Below are 16,122 nucleotides of genomic sequence, written 5' to 3'. Positions count from 1 at the left end.
AAATCCAGCTATAGCTAACATCGGCACCGAATGCGCACTGCGGAACGTCCATCGAACACCACGCATTTAAAATCTCTCCAGAACTGGTAAAGAAGTCATAATCCGCCACTCTGCAACAGTTGCAGATGTAGTCTTCCATACATAACAAAACAATAGTAACATCCAACAAACCCCCAGCACATCTTGATATATTCTTTATAACATATTGCTCATGGAGTCAGGGGCTCCGGCCCGATACTCTATACATATCAACAAAATTACCGTTACCATGACCGTGACTGTGTTAGTTTATGGCATACTTAACCAGCTGGTGCACTACAGCTTTCGTAAGAAGTCTAGACTGTTTTTTTGTGTACGTGTGGACACACGGCGATCGGAATTCAGTTTCGGGCGACAGGTTACGAGAGATCGAGGGTTTCACCCAAGTGGAAACCTTCTGAAGTTTGCTATTATTTTGAATTTTTTGTTAATCATTTCTTATTATTTCCTTTTGCTTCGCTTCCATCACTTTACTGTTAGCTATGTAAAACTTCTAATCTCTTATGATATATGGCTATAGATACAGGCAGGCTTCAGGACTATCAGCTTCCAGACCATCTACTATCTCTACGAAGACAGAAAAGCGGAAGCCTCGTAGGGAAATGTCTAAAGCTGAAACAAGCCCAGATAGACCTCCCTCACCTCTTAGCAGACCAATACCGTCGTCAAGATCGCTACCATCCAAGAAACGCCATACAGATGCACACATCATCTCAAGTTCAGACGATGACCGTCTCATCATTGACGGAGAGAAATTTCCTCCTCTACCTCCTCCAAAGCTGCAACCGGAAGTTTATAGCTATCTTCTTCAAAACTTCAATCCTAAGTACCGGAATTCGAAATTGCTTCTTGAACAAATTCTGAAATACCGACCACGCTCTGAGATATCACAAATAGTAAAAACCAAGAACGGCTTCATCATTAAATCATCATCAGGAAACTTTGCTACACCCATCCGAGATAAACATAGCTTTGAAATCTTCGGAAAAGCCGCAACACTTTCCCCACTGACTAATAATCGGCAGAAACAGCGCCCACCACCACGCCAACCGCCTACCATGTCAGTAGTGGTCCGCGGGGTTGATCCGTCGATAACAGATGCAGATCTTGAAGATGAACTACTAGAGGAAGCCTATTCCTTAAAAAAAAAAATGTATCCGTATTCAGAATAATCAGGAGCATACCTACATGGTCCAGATCTTGACACTTTACAAGAAACGATAAACGATCTACTAGATAATGGATTTTTCATCTTCAAAAAGCGACATCGTGTAGAACCATCACGATCACCAGCACCACTTCCTTTTAGATGCGAAAGATGCCAGGAATAAAACACGCACTTCACTGATCACTGCACAAACCAATTCAAATGCGGCTATTGCTCTGGACCTTATCCAACTCGCACCTGCACTAATCTTCAACAAGCTCCTACTTGTAATACTTGCCACGAAAGATCTCATCCAACTTACAGTTACAGACTAAACCAGAACTAGTAGTACCATTACGTACTCACGACGCTCAGAATAAAACAGTGGATACACCACTAAAACCCGATCAATATGCCACCCTTCATCAATTATTAGCATACATCACTTTGCACTTCAGAACGTCCATCCTTTTGCACGGCCACTCATGCTACAGCATGTTCAACATGCCGTTCGCAACCTTTTCCATCTTGATTTCCATGCTACCTATAATGACCCCTACGTACATTTTCATGCAATTCCAGTCACAACTGCTGTTTAAATCCATCTTCAATATGGCTTTTATCATGGCTCTCATATTCTTATTTCTCAACATCCGCTCATATTTTACTCATAAAATTATGTTTGAATGACTTCTACTAGAAGAAAAAAGTCAGTACTTTCCTTCTGAATGAAACGCACCTCACACCCAAGCTCACTTGCCGCCTTCCAGGATATCACATTCTTTGCCATGGTAATACCTTAACAGCCAGCCGTGCCAATGGTTGCGTTGCCATAAGTTTTTCACCTTATATACCTCACTGTATTCATTCTACATCGATCCAAAATCTACCAGAACATCTCATTATTATTTTATATTATAAGTCATTATGTGTAACAGTAGCCACCATTTATGTTCGTCCCGGTCACTCAATTCCACTATCATTCTTTCACTACATCTCTAACAACTTCCGTCACTACATCATTTTAGCAGACATTAACATTCACAGCCGCTGTGATAGAGATAAGATAACTTTCACAAATTTCATTGCCACAACTACGACCGGTGTACTTCATCCTTTACCTAAAAGCATCCGCCCAGAATCAAATACTACTCCAGACATCGCCATAACTTCATCCTCTTTATCAGACCGTATTCTCATAGATATCTTAGATCCAATACGCAGCGATCATGTCCCAATTAAACTCAGCCTCCGAGTATCTCCTACCTCTATCGCCAACACACCGTCCCCTCCAAGGCTCATCCCCCGTTATGATAAAGCAGATTGGTCGAAATATCGAACTTATTTAAGTCACTTTCTTGAGCAATGCGTTCCTCCCACTACGGAAGATGAGTTATACTCAGTCCTGGATCATATCGCTAATCATATACAAGTTGCATCCGAACAGTTCATTCCTCAATCTACATATTCCCCCCACAAACCTAAACTACCCCCACAATATATTACTCTCATACAGCGCTCTCGACAGTTTCATAAAGAATACATACGATCTGGAAACTGTGAAGCTCTTCAACATCATCAAGCCGTTCACCGTACAGTCTCCAACTACGTTAAAGCTTTAAGGCAATGGATCAAGGCTTGCAATTCACTCTCTGATACATCCCATTCTACAAAAATTGGAAGGGTTTCAACGCACTCACCGGAAAATACACCAGAACGTCATATCCACTCATTAATCATGATCAAGCACTCCACTCAGACCAAGATAAAGCTAATGCCTTCGCTACACATTTACAAGATATCTTTAATCCTTTATCAGCTACACGCCATTTTCGTCATCATCCCAGAGCACTTTAACTTCTGGTCCCCACATCTTCAACCTAATGTCAATCACACAGTCTCTTCTCACAAAGCACTCACTGCCCCTATCACCCCTACCGAGATCACGAATGTAATTACCAGCAAACGCAACACCGATCGAGTCATCGATAACATCTCGTATTGCCATGTGAAAGAAAGCCCACAAGTTCTGATAACTATTCTTGCGCTGATCTATACTTTTATTCTTCCTACCGATTATATATTCATTACATGGAAAACTTCTAAAGTTCTTATGTTTCTTACACCAGAGAAACCTCCCGCCTAAGTATCCTCTTACAGTTCAATTCAGCTCATCCCGGTTTTCACTAAAATTCTGGGAAAAAATCATAGTCCAACGTCTTCATCCACACCAAGCAGGATTTCGCCCACAATTCAGTATTAATGATCAGCTCATGCGTCTTATTAACTATATCACTAATCACTACAATACGGCTAAAAACATCCTGCCTGGTCCTTTTGTGATATGGAAAAGGCATTTGATAAAGTTTGACATCAGGGACTTCTCTCTAAGTTACTCAATTTTCCCTTCCCCTTCCATGAATACGATTCATTTATAATTTCCTATCTGGACGCCTTGCTTACGTTTCATCAATCGGCAATCATCACATCCCATTTTCCTACATTCCGGTGTGCCTCAGGCTTTTCTCTCTTTCTCCTCTACTCTGCCTGCTGTATGTCGCAGACATGCCTCCACTTCCTGCCCACGTCCATCTAGTTCAATATGCTGACGACACGGCCTTTCTTGCCGTGGGCCGCACTGTTCACCAATTGAACACAGCATTACAAGAGGCGATAAATACATTTGTCATCTTGTGTGTTAAATTGAGACTTAAGATCAATGACAGTAAAACTCAAACCACAGTATTTCTACCACCAAATAAACGCTCCAAAGTTCACCGCAATCCATCTTTATTAAATCTCACCGTTAACGACACTCCTCTTCAGCTTTCTAAAACAGCCAAATACCTGGGACTTACATTGGACAGGCACCTTACTTGGAAAGCACGTCTACAGGATGTCACAGCAAAAGCTTACCGTCGACTTAACTTACTTAAACGCCTGACTGGTACAACTTGAATTCTTCATTCCGAACTTCTTTTAAACAAATATAAAGTATTTCTTCGCATGGTGCTGACCTATGGCCACCCTGCCTGGATTGCAGCTCCCCCTTCCTATTATAACAAACGAAAAGACCTAGAACGACACGCCCTTCGTATAGCCTACAGCATCAAACTTCCGAGTCCAACTCAGATTCTATACGATCGAATGCCTTTTCCTCACATCTTATTCTATCTCGAAAAGCTTCGCATTAAATACTTTCAGAAACGTCTCAATTTTCATCGCCCGCTCCTCCGTGATACTATTAACGCTCATATCAACTTTGATCTTTTACATATCATCACACATTCTCCTCTTTACCTTCCTTTCACATTGTACCATTATTCTCTACTACCCGACCACCCTGAACTTCCACTCACTCGTACTTTTTTCATCGACCATACTCCACCCCACATCATACCGTCATATACCGCATAGTAGTGCTCTGTTACTAACAGGGCTTCCCCTTGTCTCTCATCAACGCTTGGAGCAGCCCCAAGCGAGAAGATTAACTTGCATCTGTCCTCTAAATATCACCGTCGTGTTGTGTTGTCAAGTACACCTCATCTCATAGTCATCTCATTCCTCTTTTCTCCTCCATAAAGAAATATTGTCCAATCCTACAGTGCACTGTAATCAATCTATCAAACAATGTCGACACCCCCTACCTTACGATTGCTATGGTAAAGATAGCAAAAGCTACCTTCTATATACTAGATATTATGAAATAAAGAGATAATAAAATAATGAAAAATTCCCTAGACCATCTCCCAGTCCTTTCCTCTCAATTGCTAAGCTTCTCTTTCCCCACGGATGGCGTAGCCCACAGGCGGGTAGCTAGCCTCGACCAGCAAAAAAGTTAGTTGATTAACCTCTCCTTGAAGGGGATCATCCAGTCACCTCAGATAGTGCCAAACTGATGCCTTTGCGAATCATCTCCAAACCATCTTCACGCCATTTCCTCCTGAAAGATCTGAACGACGCCATCCTGCATATACATTTATTGTTGATTCTCCTCATCTTCAACCCAGTACAAAGCATAAATTTCCAGCTCATCATGAACTTACCACACCTATCACAGTTCCAGAAATTCGTGAAGTCACAGCTCGCAAACGTAACACTGTTCCAGGCATGGACCCTATCACCTACCGTCACATTAAAGAGAGTCCTTTCTGTTTACTGCTTCTGTTAGCCCATATTTTTGCTTTCGTTTTACGTACCGTTATCATTCTCGCCGATTTGAAAACCTCCAAGTCTTTAATATTTCTAAAACCTAACAAGCCAGCTACGTCCGTATCATCTAACCGTCCAATCCAATTAACCACTGTTTTCTGCAAAATGCTTGAACGCATTCTTGTAAACAGACTTCATCCACATTTCTCTCGCCATCGTATCATCCCACTCCATCAAGCAGGTTTCCGTCCTCGCATTGGTGTTCACGACCAGCTTTTACGCCTCACCAATTTCATGACAAATCACTTCAACCGCATACAGCCTTCATGCTTGCTTCTATTCGACCTTGAGAAAGCTTTCGATAAAGAATGGCATCTTGCGCTCTTCTTTAAGCTTCTCTCCTATAAACTACCAATGTGCTACATTCGATTCATTATCAAATTTCTATCATGTCGCATTACATATATATCTATAAACAACTCCTTATCACATCCTGTCTGTATTCATTCCGGCTTTCCACAGTGCTCAGCATTATCACCACTTCTGTATCTGCTCTTCATTGGCGATCTTCCTCCACTTCCTCCAAATGTACATCTCTTTAAGTTTGCAGACGACACAGCCATCCTTGCAATCGGCAAAACGATCCATCAATTGAACACAGCACTACAATATACCTTAGATATATTTGTTAATTGGTGCTCGAAATGGCGATTACGCTTAAATTCTGAGAAGAATCAATCAATAGTTTTTCTTGACCCTAAAAGATGGTCCCGCATCCATAGAAACCCAACACGCATGCACCTATCTGTTCTTGATACTCCCATCAAACCTACCAAACATGTTAAGTACCGAGGTGTTGCATTTGATACCTCACATGGCGACCTCACTTAGCTCAGATTATCACTAAAGCCTACAATAGACTGAATTTTCTTCGCCGACTCACTGGTACAACCTGGGACCTACAAGCAGATACCATTCTCACAACATATAAGGCATTCCTACGACCCGTCTCCACCTATGGGTTTACAGCTTGGATCGTTGCACATTTAACCTTTTACAGAAAGCTCTAGATCCTAGAAAGACACGTCCTGCGTATTGCATATCGTATCAAGCTACCCAGCCCTACACAAGATCTGTATGATCGCATCTCCTTTCCTCACATCCTTTACCATATTGAAAAATTTCGACTTTCCTACACCACCAATAGACTGACTCAGAAGCATCCCTTTTCCCTTCATATTCTACACAGTGATATCTACTACGCTCCACAACATCCTGTCCGCCACCCGCCACACGCCACTCTCCCTCCTCTTTACTTTATATCGTTATTCACTCCCACCAAATCATCCTGATGAAGACATTGCATCCGCCTTTGCCATTCATTCAGACTCGCACTGCATTTTCCCATCATATGCACAGTAATCCATCTCTTCTAACAGGGCTCATTGTGTCTCTCATCATGATCCTGAGCAACCCCAGGATTGGAAGATAACATGCATTCGTCTAACTAACCCTTCCCTTTACTGTATTGTGGCGTTCAGTGCACCTCACCCTCATCTCCATCTCATCGCCTGTCCTAATGATTATGGCTAAACGCCATAATGTCTGCTATGGTACGTGAATGCTATATAATTTAAGATCAATAAAGTTTATATAAATTATTAAATCACTTAGGCCATCCCTGCTGCCTCCCTTCCATATTAATATTCCTTGTCTTCCCGAGAAAAGGGCGTAACCCTTGTAAGGGGCTAGCGTGCGTTCAGCATTGTAAAAAGAAATGTTAGTTGAGGGCCAATGAAGTAAAAGCGAATATCTTACTTCAATCAAAACTAGAAGCACTGATGAGATTTATCTTTTAAAGTAGGGCAATATCCAAATTGTAGGTTCCACGTTACATCAAATGCACAAATGCTCAGGGTGTCATTTTACAACCTTAAAACAGTAAAAATTGCGTCTTGGTGCGATGAAAATAAAATAGATCTTCTTAGGTAGAGGAAAAAAAGGACGACCTGGATGCATGATTTGAGCTGACTTTGTCCTACTGGAAAAAGAGAGATCGGAACTTGGAGTTTTGGATAAATGCAAATTTAGTTACAAAGATGTGATAAATATTTTAACTGTTGCCGAAGTATTGAATTAGGATGTAGATCAGGCCTGCCCATGAATTGGCTCCCGGAGCCGAAGCGTGAGCGACAACGAGCGGAGATAAGAACAGGTGAGCACAGGTGTTAGTAGCTCCGCCCCTTCCACTGCATCCGATAAGTGTTGCCAACCACACATGATGGTAAAAAACCTACGGCCAAGCCTGGTCACAAATTCGCACGATGTTGAAGCATTGAGCAGACGCAAACGTGAAATGTGCAGGTGTGCTCTCCCCCTCCCCATTTCGAAAGCAGTGACGCGAAAACACTATAGGAAATAATATTGGTACGATTTTTGATCGAGGAAGACGCATGATAGAGGTTACAGTTAGCGTTGAAGTAACTAACAAATGAAAAAGAAAGAAAGAAAGAAAGAAACTAATATTAAACATGTCAGCTTACAGACGTAAAAACGACTGCAAAAATCGGAAACGAATTGTTTCAGGCCTTTTTTAGCTTGCTTATACAATTCGTGACATTGTATTACATTAGCACTCGGTCTGTAACTTGTCACTCGCTTCACGTTTGCTAAGTTGTGAACGCCTTTCGTTGCTAGATTGATAGCAGAACAACGGGATGTTGAAAATAATAATAATAATAATAATAATAATAATAATAATAATAATAATAATAATAATAATAATAATAATAATAATAATAATAATAATAATAATAATGCGTATTATTATTATTATTATTATTATTATTATTATTATTATTATTATTAGTAGTAGTAGTAGTAGTAGTAGTAGTAGTAGTAGTAGTAGTAGTAGGAGTAGGAGTATTCGGACCAAAGACGGATGAAAATGGGGATTGGAGGAAATTCATAACGAGGAATTGCATAGTTTATACTGCTCACTTAACATTGTTAGGGTCATTAAGTGTAGAAGGCTCAGGTGGCCATTCCGTGCAGCCAGAATGGAAGAAATTAGAAACGCTTTCATAATTTTAACTGAAAACCCAATTGGAAGAAGACCACTAGGAATACCTAGACGTAGATGGGAAGACAATATTAAGATGGATCTTGCAGAAATAAGAGTACAGAGTATACAACGACTCACCAAAGGTAGTCGTCAACCTGGTTCGGCTAATAATATAAGTAAATCTTTAGTGGCAGTAATTGTTTACACATTAAAATATCTTCAGTAATTATATCCACTAGTATTCTCACCTTTTCTATCGAAATTACAAGTCGATGATGAGTATTAAATAATTTATTAGTTGATTCTCTTTTAACGTATTTTCACACAAACTGTCTTGCAAACATACATGTTGATTAGGTATCTATAAACAACTACATAGCAACCAATTATACAATAATGTATATTTCTTACATATCTTAAAAACATTCTTCTTTTGTTATTTTTTTAATTAGCATTATATCAAGTATAGTGCTTGTATAGAAGCACTTTCTGCCCAAGATACAGATAATTATTAAACGATACAAAGTATCTCTTTGTAAGTAGAAACTGGATCCAGTTGGCTAAGGACAGAAGTTAGTGGAAATATGTTGTAAACGCCGCATTGAACCTTCGGGTTCCATAGGCCATAGAGTTAGTTAGATATTATTATCTAAAAGAAATGTTCAAATGTTGTTAAGAGACAATTACACAGAAGAACTGAGTTCCGACCAAACACTAATTTGCCGGAAGGAAATTCCAGTGCAGTCCAGCCCACTTTAAGCGTTATCCGTGCAATCCACGTTTCATGTTCAAGACATTGGGAATAATTGTTCGTATCATTCAGTTGGAACGTTCTCTTCCAAGTTTACGCTGTTACAGTAGGCCTACAACATCGTGACTTTCAAAACCAGTCAGTAACTATCGAAGAAAGACAAGCGTGTAGCTTCAGTCGTTGATATGATTTAACATTCTTTTTCACTTTTAACAAGCTACCGGCAAGCAACCAGTCAGGGACAATGTATTTTTCCTTATTAAAAAGACACTCCTTGTTAAAAAAAAAAAAAAAAAAAAAACTAATGGTACCCACTAATGGTCACTCTTAAAAATGGAAAATCTCTTTGGCTCTCTTAATATTTTGTTTGATTCTTTGCGATCAAAGTAACATTAAAAGTGGAAAAAATGAAATGAAATCTTTGGGTTTTACGTCCCACGGTTATACCGGTTAGGCTAAAGGAGACGGTGATGATGAGTAATGAATGAAATGATAGAATGAAGAAAGTGGGAGGAAATGGGAGAACCCCGAGAAAACCCACGCACACGGTGTTTGTCCACCGCAAAGTTCACTTGGCGGGGGCTGGGATCGAACCCGGGACCCCAAGCACCAGATGTGAACGTTCTACCACTGAGCCACCGCGGCCCCACTTTAAAAGTGGAGTAAGAAATACTATTCTTCCTATTGATAGTGTAATAGTGGCTTCTAATCTCCACAACCAACCCCTTGCTAAGCCTATTCGTACACACATACATGCATAAGCTAATTTTCTGGAGATAATACTTAGATAATTACAAACAAGTGCTACAGTATTATTTTTCGTATCAACAGATTATCTCTTTTCCTAAAAAGCGAAACAACATACCCACACTCGGATTAAGAACTTAATAATATATATATATATATATATATATATATATATATATTGAAAACTGGTTTTCCATTGGGCAAACTGGCAAATTTTTATAAATGTAAGCGATGGTTTGGTTCCACCACATCCTTCTTTAACAAAAGGAAAGAAAAAAGAAGAAAAGGAACGTACATAGTTTATCGTTTGATTGCTGTTACCAGTTTGTGTTGTCTATAGTTAACGGTTACCACATTGTAAAAAACACTATACACTAAATGGCAATCAGTTACCATACATACTTTTTTTTATTTGGTAAGCTAGTGATTACCGCCAAGGTTGACAACACTTCCGCTCCTCTAAGGACAAAACCCGAAGATTCACGAAGCACGAACAACGGTATTTGCTCGTAGAATGCTCGTGAGCGTTCACGAGAAGAGTTTCCACTATCTGCTCGCCGTGGCCAGGGCTGATGTAGATGCATTGGTTATAAATAGATTATATATTTGCCTTTGTCGACAACACTTGTGTCAGTTATAATTGGCAACCTGCAAGAAGTTTTTTTGGGAGGTCATTTTTTTTTCAAAAATAATGCTGTTACCGTGCATTGAGATGAAAAAAAAATGCTTCCTGCATTATCAAAGACAGTGTTTGTTGACAAATTACCGGTTATTGTTACTTTGAATGAGAGTGAAGGATGACAAGCACTTCCGAAATTATCATGTGCCACAGGAGAACATCAAGTGATTGCTGTGCATAATACTCTGAAAAAATGTGGTCTTGTTGATAAAGTTCAAGCTCTTTGCTATGACGCAACTTCTGCAAATACTGGACGAATAAAACGTGCCCTCATCATGTTGGACCAATATTTGGGAAGAGATATTTTTTATTTGTTATACAGACATTTATGAACTCGTTTTAAAAGTTCAATGGTCGTCAAGTCAAAGATCAATGGTCGTTCCGGAAACATATCTATTTTCAACCATTTTCAACAAGCTTAGAGTGATATTAACAAACCTAAATACAAGCCCGATATACAAGATGAACGCATTCAAGAAAAACTACACGGCAGTGCCAATGACGTTCTTCAGATTGTTATACAAAATATCTAGAATAACTTACCCAGAGAAGACTGCTTTCAACTTACTAAACTTGTTATTTTTCTCGGGGGAGATCCACCCAGAAGAACATCATTACTTTTCCCAGGAGCTTATCATCATACCAGATGGATGGCAAAAGTCATATATTCCTTGAAGAGTTTACTCTTCCGTGATTCATTTTCGCTGGAGTAAAAGCCTGATTAACTTTCACTTACTACTTTTTCTTGAAAATCACAAGGGAAAGCTTGAAAAGGTCGCTTATAAATGCATGTTATTATATATTTATAGGTGCTGCCATCTATTGTATAATTCAAAAGCTCCCAATAACTGAACAAAAACTTTAGACCTATTGAGGCACCATTTATCCTCATTCGATTGGAATGAAATTTTGTACAGGATAGTATTTCGACAAGTGGCACCAAACGAAGGGGTGTCCCGAAAAAAAAAAATAAAATAAAATGTTGTTAAATAAGGGCCACCCTATTAAACATTCATTCGGCACCAATAATTAGGAGCAGTAGTAGTAACGGAAAGTAACGAATAACTTATATTTCCTCCCATTGATTTACGAAATAAATATATACCATACGATTATAAATGTCAGTAAAATTATAGTATATTATGTGTGTTGCAACATGCAATCAATTAACCTTGTACTGAAGACTTTTCTTATCTGCTCAGTACAAAACAAGTATTATATTCTAGAGTTATTTATTTATTTATTTATTAAGTTATGAACACTGTTTGATTTTCTACCTTACTTTTATCTTTAACCTGAAAAGTTGTAAAGCAATCTTCAGAAGCTTTGATTTGTAAACAGTAAGAATACAAGTAGCGTACACGTTTCTTAGTCTTATAAAACAAATAAATTCTGATAAAGACAGCAAAGGGGTAGTTTAGCGCCAATCGGCAGCGACGGGGAACTGTTTAGACAGCCACCCAAATTAATTTTTAAATATCTTAAAATTATTTTTTGCACGAATGGGCACAAGCGATGCACAAACGTTTAAATCCATTTTGGTGAAAATTGAAAGAGGAGGGAAACCATCTGAACACAGGTGGTTAATTTTGTGTTGCGGAATTCGGGAAAAAAGTTAGCAAATTTTGTGAAGTGTTGCTTGATCTTCTGAAGGTCAATCACCTCTTACATTAGATAATAACGCTTTACACAGTAGTATGGCATGTTTCATACGACACTGACTTATATTGATTTTTGGAAGCCGAAAAATATTTTTGCTTTTCGCTAGATATAATACAGGTTCTTAATTTGCAATATTTATTGAATTTTATTATCCACTCTTAGTGTTACCCCACTATGTTTTAACCGTTTACTAAATTTTAAATTAAAAAGTGGATTAACTATTATTATTATTATTATTATTATTATTATTATTATTATTATTATTATTATTATTATTATTATTATTATTATTATTATTATACGCATTTTGTTCCCTTAATAGTTTAGTTTTCTAACGAAATACCTCTATTTCTTTCAGATGTAAAATTTCTATATCTGAAGCCCTCAACACTGTTCTGTAACTGCACAAAGGATACTTTGGACAGGAGTTATATATAGTGGTAAGTCCGTTGATTTTTTAAATGTTATACTAGCCTTTTAATACCTTAGGACTTTGGTATCAGACCCCTGCAGTTGTTCATCCTATGACCTCGCATCTTATGTTTCAGCCTTTTCTTCTGCGTTTTGCACAGCGAAAATACGTTTATGGCATTATTATTTACGGAAAAGATGATACCCCTTTCTTCCTTCGTTTACCCATTTCGATCAAAGTGAAAGAATAAAAGCCAATCTCGCTTCAATTACTGTGTTCAAAAATTTATTTCAAGTGGTTCGCCTTTTTCCTTGATGATAAATCTGACAAGTTCCAAGTTACTTTTACACTGATCATCAGTTGAATTAGAGACACCTACGTAATACTGTATAGCAACATTTTTCGCTCTGCTAACGACAGCTACCTGCCACGGCATGGACTCCACGAAGTAGTTGTGGTGTTGTTGTGGCATATGAATCCATATATGCTACAAAGTCTCCCACAAGCACGCTGGTTGGTCGAAAGAGGGTCCACAGCCCGAAGGCGTCGTTCCATGGCGTTCCAGATGTATTCGTTGGGATTGAGGTTCAGTGACTGTGATGGCCAGGGAATTATTCCAAGATCAGGGTAGTGTTCAGCTAAGCAGTCTGCCGCCATCCTAGAGCGGTAAGCAGCCGCATTCTCCTGCTGAAAGGTGAGGTCAACATCCAGTTGTTACAGTCGAGGAAATGATAGGACATTATCATCCAGAAGATTGCAGTAGCGTTCACCTGTGTGGGGTAGTGTCACGTCCTAGGGGAATCTATTTGAGTCCAAGTAACATGTCCCAGATAAGAATAGCACCACCAGCGGCCTCCACAGTTTCCTGCTGGAGCGATGGATCCATTTCCTCATGTGGTTGTGACGTACCTGTACCTGTCCATCAGCATGCACTCATGATACGAACGTTGACATAAGCGTGACTCATCTGTCCGGGCGACCTTTATATACATTTCAACGGTCCAGTGGCGTGTTCTTTTGCCCATGCTGGGCGTTGTTTCTTGTCTTGTACGGTTAGAAGGGATACTCACGTGGAATGATGGCTTTTGTACCACATGGCGAGTAGGTGGTTGTGGATTATGTGGCTGCTAACACGGAGTTGTTATCCTGCATTGAATCTCTCTGCGATTTGACGCACTGTGGCTTGTCTATCGGCTGTTATGATGCGGACCAGTAGCACCTACCCCTGTCGTTGACACGCCCCTGACCACGGCAGTTTGCCCGTACTGGTGCAGTTTCACTGGAAACCAGGTACTCACGATATAACTTTAACATATTTGCCTATGAAAATCCGACTGCCACAGCCACTTCCGAAACCGAGCCACTCAGTCGTCTGATAACTACGATTTGACCACGGTCAAACTCATTCAGGTCCTGCGTCTTGCCCATCACACACTGCACTGACACGGATACCGAGATAGGAAGTACACGGAAGCAGTACACGCGCGATGCATTTTTTACATGCACTGGTGGAGCCTCTGCAGGATAGTTTCTGCTGTCTCTAATTCAACTGGTGATCAGTGTATATACTAAGAAAATATATATTTAAAAGAAAACAGTAGAAATTGTTTCCCTTTGATTCGTTAAGTAAATCTTTTGCAAATGTTCTGACATATTCCCACTTGTTTTGAATGAGGAATTTGCATGCCAAGTTAAATATTCTTAACATACATCTTGTAATCTTAAGGGATTTCGAGATACGGCCATCTTATTATAACAATTGCAACTTCCTCCATTCTTCTCCATCGGCTGCTTTCTTCCCATTCCAAGGGAAGCATCAGGAAGTGCTGAAACACATAATTTATTATTTTAGATTAAAGGTCTAAGTAGCAATTTTTTTTATATCTAACCTTAAGGGATTTCGAGATTTTGCCACATTATTTTAATAATTGCAAACCATATATGTTTCTTCCTGAAACCACATATTGCAACCTTTACAAACATATAGTTTCTTTCCTTGTAGGGAAATTATCTAAAAATGCTGAAACATGTATTTAACTATCTTAAATGAAAAGTCATCAAATGTCATATGTCTAATCTTAAGGAATTTCGAAATATGACATCTTACTCTGACATTTTACTCTAAATATTACAACCTAACTCTTTTTCCTTCCCTCCTTTTTTCCACGCAGGGAAAACATCGTAAAACGCTGGAACTTGTCGAATTATATTAAACGAAAAGCTGAAATACTAAATTTCATATCTCTATCCTTAAAGGATTTTGAGATATGCTCATCATGTAATAAAAATAGTAACAAAACGCTTTTTTCTTGCCTTTTTAATTCCTTTCTTAGATACATATCAACAGACTGTGAAACACCTGTCTAAATTATTTTAAATAAGAAGTCCATTTACCCAAGTCAATGACTCTACCCTTAAGACCGTGTCTAACGTTTTCAGGTGAGATCATCAATCCCTATATAATAACATGGTGACCTTATTTCCAAAGTATTATGAAAACTATTTGTGTTATGCAGTTCAAAATTTCTCCAGATGTTAACCTACCTAACCACAATACTACATGTTAACTTTTTTATTCTTAAACTAGCTCTTATAGTTCATTAATATTAATTTTATAAGGAAATGTGACAACGCCGGTCAGGTATTGGAGAATCAGCAGGGTTTCTTTTCCTGCTCGTTGAGGTACAGGTCCATTCACACCATTGTTCCTCACTGATCTTCTAAAATTGGTAGGGGAGGAAAAAAGTTAAGAAATGGGAAAATATCACTCATCTAATAATGTGCAGAACGCATATCTTTGAACTGATCGTATGGTTCGGAAGAAGAAAGTATTGCTGGGGGAAAGGATTTTATTTATCCACACATCTTTTTACTTGTATTTTATAACAAGCCTTGTCAAACAGGGTTCACTTTCAGTATTTTCATTTCTCAACCATTTTTGATCCTAAATCTTGATCCCAAATCTTTAAAAAGCAAACGAAACGATAGAGGGAACTCAAAACTAAAAACATTATCATCAATATTTTGCTTTCCGAAATAAGGGGATCCGGATATATGGAAATTTTATTATAGTAAGTGTCACATTACCCCTTTTCACGTCGAATTTCCAGAAATATTTCCTAAGTGGTACGTTACGTCACAAATCCTATGTACTGTCAAACTTTCAAATTTCTAACTTAAGAGGTTTGGCCTCGGCGTTGATCAGCAGTCAGCCGGTAAATACCTCACTCACTCAGGACTTCTTCCTTTGTAGATATATATTAGTTCAAGCTGAAATAAAGTTCTTTGGACAATAAGAAAAAAAAGAAAGAAAACACATGAAATTTGTATCTCAAAACCTTACCCTTTGGATTCGTATTCCAGTGATAGTGGGATTATAATAATTTAGCTCATCCCAAGTGATAAATATATTCCAAAATTTACTTCAAACAGTTGACCCGTTTTGTTGTGACTGTAAGACACAACAGTA

General features: G+C 38.8%; 1 protein-coding gene across 1 annotated transcript in view; it reads left to right on the top strand.

Annotated features, from left to right (window-relative positions):
* LOC145688089 (uncharacterized) overlaps positions 1 to 16,122 on the top strand; it is a 514,797-nt gene that overhangs the window by 194,064 nt on the left and 304,611 nt on the right. The window contains exon 2 of the mRNA XM_081761821.1: positions 12,600 to 12,681. The gene's annotated coding sequence lies outside the window, so the exon portion shown is untranslated. The remainder of the gene's footprint in view (positions 1 to 12,599; positions 12,682 to 16,122) is intronic.

The sequence above is a fragment of the Thermobia domestica genome, chromosome 6, assembly GCF_964235325.1.
Source record: "Thermobia domestica chromosome 6, izTheDome1.hap1.1, whole genome shotgun sequence".
NCBI lineage: Eukaryota > Metazoa > Arthropoda > Insecta > Zygentoma > Lepismatidae > Thermobia > Thermobia domestica.
The sequence above is the reverse complement of the archived record's forward strand: the minus strand, read 5'-3'. Positions and strand labels throughout refer to the sequence as shown.